The 6,000-nt window shown below is 42.9% G+C and overlaps 1 pseudogene; it reads right to left on the bottom strand.

The window, feature by feature from the left end:
* Positions 1 to 203: 203 nt before the first annotated feature.
* The window catches only part of LOC140845511 (cytochrome c oxidase subunit 1-like), a 47,220-nt pseudogene continuing 41,423 nt past the window's right edge, over positions 204 to 6,000 (bottom strand).

Raw genomic sequence — 6,000 nt, 5'->3', positions numbered from 1 at the left:
GGACTGTCCCTTCTTAGTGGGGAAGCCCAGTGGGTGAGGTTCACCCTCTTAGTGACATTTTTGTTTTCCCTATAAGGTCTCCACAGGGAACAACTTCGTCTTTCTGAAGTCAACTCATGAAAGTTCTACTTGATCCATTTCTGCAAACATCTGCTGTTCCCTACCTTCAGGGTCACACGAGGCAGGTAGGTAAGTCCTTTTAGCATCCTTAGCAAGCCACCATTCATTGTCCTTCCTCATCCCATAGCATTACAGAGAGCACAGCTGTTCTCTGAGAAACTTCCCTCCTGCTTTCTGTGGTGGCTGCATCAACTTGCAGCCATTGTCCCACCAGCATTCCGTTGTCTCCACATCCTTGCCAACACCTGTAATTTTTTCTCTCTTGGATTTTGGACAGTCTGACTAATGTGACGTGACATCTCATAGGATTTAATCTTGCATTTCCCTGATGATGAGTGATATTGAGCATCTTTTTATGTCTGTTGGCCATCTGTATGCCTCCTTGGCAAAAATGTCTTTGAAGTAGATGAGGGGTGAGAAAATGAGAATATTTGATATCTTGATCTAGGCGATGGTGATGTGTGTACATACATCAGACTTCATCGAGCTTTGCGATTTGTGCATTTTATTGTATGTATTTTGGTGTAAATTTTTTTTAAGAACAAAAATTAAGGTCCTTTGACAAGGGTCAGTGTTGGAGAGACACACTGTGTATTGTGGCACTCTGTGGAGGTGAACTTGGGCTGCTCTAATATACATGCATCCATGGGTGTAGGAGTGGGTAGTTTCCATCGTGCAGCTGTCTAGGCAGGCTACTTAGTGAAGTGGTCATTCCTGCTTGCTGATGCAACCCAATCTGGTACATGATATTAGAAAATTAATAAATAATGAAGTACGGTATAGGAGTTAAAATTTTGTCCCATGGTGCTATCAAAACAGAGGGTAGCTTTTGGACAGAGGAGGTGAGGAGGCCTGAAGCACACATAAACTCCTGGCCCCCCTCTCCTTGGCGTTACTTACAGACCCTGATGAGTACCGGGAAGCCCAGCCAGAGGGTCAGTTTCCTGGGGTAAATGTCAGGTAGCATCGAGTTCATTCTCCTTCTAGGCTTGTGGCTCCCAAGGCCTTAGCCTGAGTTGAAAGGGGCATGCTATGGAAGTATGAAGGACTTAGACCTATAATTTAACATTGAAAAAGTTATGTAAATTTTACTAATACTTCAGTAGTTGAGAAAGAGGTCATGATATTGGCTTGAAAGCATTTTTTGGTGGTTTGATTCCTTGTTTGCTTAAGTTGACAAAGGCAGGCTCCTCAAATGTATGGTAAGGTGGGGAGCAGCTGTGTAATCATTCAAGATTGGTATTAGTTAGTTCTACTATGTGCACTTCTCATTTAGAAGGTAGAGCTTCTCAGATTATGAAAACTTTAACGGCAGTTAGTGAAATAAAGGATCCTCTGGGCGACACAGTATTTCATGTTGTGTAAGCATCTGGGTAATCAGAATAATGTGGTATTCCTGAAAGTCTGAGAAAATGTTGAGGGGGAAAAAATTATATTAACACCTACAAATGTAATTGTAAAGTGAATCTTTGCTCATGTAGGGTTGAAGGTATATCCTGAAAATAGAGGAAATCAATGTACAAATCCCCCCATAATAGCAAAAACCGCACCTATGGAGAGCACATAAATAAAATGTACTACATAGTAAGTATCATAAAGAATAATATCTAATGGTGAATTAAGTAGTACAATACCAGTTAAGCCCCCTACTGTAAGCAAGAAAATAAAGCTCAGGGCCCATAATATGGCCGGGGATCATTTTACATTTCCACCGTGCAGAGTTGCTAATCAACTGAATACTTTCACACCTGTTGGAATTGCAATAATTATAGTGGCGGATGTAAAACAGGCTTGTGTATCAACATCTATGCCTACTGTAAATGTGTATGCTCATATAATGAAGCCTAGAAAACCAATGGACATTATTGCCCAGACTATGCCCATATACCCAAAAGGTTGTTGTTTCCCAGAATAGTAGGTTACAATATGAGAGATGATTCCAAAGCCAGGAAGGATTAAAATATATACTTCGGGGTAACCAAAAATCAGAATAAGCGTTGATATAAAATTGGATCCCCTCCCCCAGCAGGATCAAAAAATGTGTTTAGGTTGAGATCTGTTAAAGCATAGTAATGCTGGCAGCTAGAACACGGTAGAGACACTAGTTAGGAGTACGGCTGTAACTAGAACTGATCACACAAGTAGTGGAGTTTGATATTGGCTTATAGTGGGCGGTTTTGTGTTAATAATAGTTGTGATGCAGTTACTAAAGCTCCTAGAATTGACACCTGCTAAGTGAAGAGAAAAAAAGGTTAAATCCACTGAGGCACTTGCATGTGCTAAATTACCTGCTAAGGGGGGCATATACAGTTCACTGGGTTCCTGCTCCTGTTTCGACTGTAGAGGATGCTAGGAGAAGAAGAAAGGAGGGAGGGAGGAGTCAAAAGCTTATGTTATTATTTATATGGGGAAATGCTATGTCTGGGGCACTAATTATTCAAGGCACTAGTCAGTTTCCAAAGCCCTCTATTATAATAGGTACCACCATAAAGAAAATGATTAAAAAGGCGTGCAGGGTTATGCTTACGTTATAGATGTGGTCACTACCTAAGAGTGTCCCAGGCTGGCCTAGTTCAGCACTGTAAGGAGGCTTAGAGCAGGTCCCACTATTCCAGGTCAAGTGCTAAAAAGAAGGTATAATGTGCCGACATCTTTGTGATTAGTTGAAAATAATCAACGATTGATGAACATGGGTAAGGTGGCTGAATAAGTATTAGACTGTAAATCTAAAGATAGAGGTAAAGTCCTCTTCTTGCCAAGTCCTGAGGTGTTTTACATACTGAATTGAAAATTGAGAGAAGCAGCTTCAGTTCTGCCGGGACTTCTCTCGCCACCTTTTTTTTTTTTTTTTACGGCAGAAGAAGTAGATTGAAGCCAGCTGATTAGGGTTTTTAGCTGTTAACTAAAGTTCCATGGGTTTGTATCCCATCAATCTAGTGAGGATTTAGCTTAATCTAAGTGTTTGATTTGCATTCAACTGATGTAGGATAGAGTCTTACAGTCCTTAGGATCAGAAATTAAGTGTTTTTTATACTTGCTTAGAGCTTTGAAGGGTTTTGGTCTGTGTAATCTCAATTTCTAGTTTAGAATTGATATGGTCGGAATTGGTGGAAGTATTTATTGTGGATAGAGTAATTAGGGGTGAGGCTAATTTTATGTGTTTCATAGTTTCAAATTGTCACTTTTATGTTGTTGGTTATTGGGAATATTGTTAGTGTTGTGAAGTAAGTCAGTGCATATAAAAATATAAGTTTAGTAGAGCTATTGCTGCTATTAGTGGCAATATTATGTTGTTGTTTCTGCTAAGTTCTTGAATGATCATGCACTTTGGTAAAAATCTGGATAATGGTGGAAGGCCTCCAAGTGATAGTTAGGATTGTGAGCATAATGGTTGTAGTTAGCAGTGTCTTACTTGATAGGTGAGACAAAGATAAGGTTGTTGTCGATGAGTTGTGTACTAGCATTACAAATACTGATAGGGTCATTATAATATACATTAGGAGATTTAGAATAGTAATAGTTGGGTTATATGTTGTTGTTATTATTCAACCTGTGTGGGCAATTGAGGAGTAAGCTGTAATTTTTTGTAATTTTGTTTGGTTTAGACCCACTCAGCCTCCAATTAAAATTGAGAGTGTTAAGTTTATGTTAACTGTGGGTGAAATTTGACACAGAACTGAGATGGGTGTGATTTTTTGTCGGGTTAATAGTAGTATGCCCTATGACAGCAGGGTTCCTTGTGCTACTTCTGGAACTCAGAAGTGGAATGGGGCTATTCCCAGTTTTATGGCTGTGGCGGTGGTAATGATGATAGATGCCATGGTATCATACATTTTTGTAATAGCCCATTGTCCATAGAATATGAGATTGGTAGTGATGGCTAGCATTAGTAATATAGATGCGGGCGGTAGCTCGTACTAGGAAATATTTTGTTGCCTTTATAGATCGTGGATTGAATTTTTTCATTAAAATAGGAATTATAGCAAGTATTTTTATTTGGAGTCCTTGGGGGAGACCTGGAGAGAGCCAGATGGACTGCAGTGCTATAGAAGGTGTGGCAGTGGCAGACACTGTCCAGGGACGGACGGGAAAGGAGAATTGGAAAGAATTCAGGAGCCCAAGACCCTGGGTTAGGAGTGGAAGCCTGGCCTCACGTGCTTTTCCAGGAACGTGGCTGTGGGTGTGGACTCAGCCCATGTGGGTCCCTCTCTTATACAGCAGCAGCTGAATGCTGGTGTTGCTGGGCACGTCTCTCCCTGGGTACTAGGTGAAACCTCACCCCGAATCAGGGACAGTTCTCAACTCTGATAGGGAAAGAATTCTCGACCAGGTCAAATGTGCGCCAGGAAGAAAGGAATTCATTAAAGCAAGAGTAGAAAGCGAATGTCAGCAGCTGTGCAGGCAGTAGAGAGCAGGGCAGAACAGAGGGAGAAAAACAAGTTCACTGAATTGCTGCTTGGCACAGGGCATATTCCTTGGCAACTCCTGGCATCCGGTGTCCACTTGATCTGCATGGCGTGAGAATTATATCCCTACAGTCCCAGAATTTGGGGAGCCATGGAGCACTGGATGGAGTGAGATTATGTCCTAAGAACTACTGCTTCCCCATTGGCCTTAAATAAAACAGGGAGAGAGAAAGGATTATAAAACTAGAAAGCTGGATAAAGTAGCAAAGTGACAGAGACATTTAGCTCTGGACGTGGAGGTCAGAGGGTTTTTGTCTTAGGGTAAATAGTTCAGAGCCAAGTCCAGTTGGCTTGTGCAACAAGAAGGTTCATTTACTGTCAGACAATGTACACACCCAGATGGGAGTGACCTGAGAGAGGAGGCGCAGTTAAGGGCCTTTTGGGTAGCTCTGGGCGTAAGGCATGCTGCATACAGCTGATTCCTAATTCCTTTGAAGTTTTGTCTTAAGAGTAGAGTTATTCAGGGGACTGTGTTGATCCATTTCTCAGCATTTTTTATCCCCCTAGGTTCATTTGCCCTTCTCAGGTCTCTCCCATCGTGGTTACAATGTTCCTTAATTGATAGAGGGGCTGGAAGAAGCAGAACAGCATGTAGATGAAGTTAAAGTATAAAGTGGGCTTTTTTTAGGCTGAGTGTATTTTACAGTGGCACGACCCTCATCCCATTTCCCTGCTCTGTGTCACTGCAAATGCAGAGCGTGGATTGAGAAGGTGTCTCAAAAACTTCTGCACTTTCTTTGACAGTCAAAACTTCCCAGTAACATCCAGTTAGTTCTCATCTTGGTCACCCGAGGCAGCTGCGAATGGGTGACGTGGGTGCTGTCACTCAGAAGTGGGACCTGCTGCTTAGACATTCTTTGTGCTCCATTGCAGTCAGAGCAGCATAAAGTCTGCTCATAGTCAGGAAATTAAAATTCTAGGTTTGGGAAATTCCCCCCCTAACTACACCCTATCGTGCTGCCTTGCAAGTGCTCAGACAGCCAGGAAGCATCTCCAGCGGAAGTGGAGCTTGCGCTGCCCCATTCGACATGGCGACGGGGAGTCGCTGGGCCACCTCCTCTTCCCTGTCGGGTTTTTCCAATCTGAACCCTGAGAGGAGCGGAGCCCCTTGCACTGCAAAGCTGAGCACACACGGCAGCTGTTCAGCTGCTCTGACTCCAAGATTTTGTTCTTCATAGGCCCCTGTGTGTAAGGCTGGGTGGTGAGGTGACGGCTGGGGGAGGGGAGAGCAGCTGACAGGAAAACAGACTCCTGAAGCCATTTCTCCCATCTCTCTGCTCATGTCCCTGGGGAGGAGGGCCTCGGCCTTGGCATATGCCGGAAGCCTTGACTTTATTCTCCTGAAAGGGATCGTCTTTGGTGCAGATCAATGACACAAGAAGGAAGGAAATAATAGTGGAAGTGGGGAGCTCTG

Source organism: Manis javanica, chromosome 13, assembly GCF_040802235.1.
Source record: "Manis javanica isolate MJ-LG chromosome 13, MJ_LKY, whole genome shotgun sequence".
Classification (NCBI taxonomy): Eukaryota; Metazoa; Chordata; class Mammalia; order Pholidota; family Manidae; genus Manis; species Manis javanica.
The sequence above is the reverse complement of the archived record's forward strand: the minus strand, read 5'-3'. Positions and strand labels throughout refer to the sequence as shown.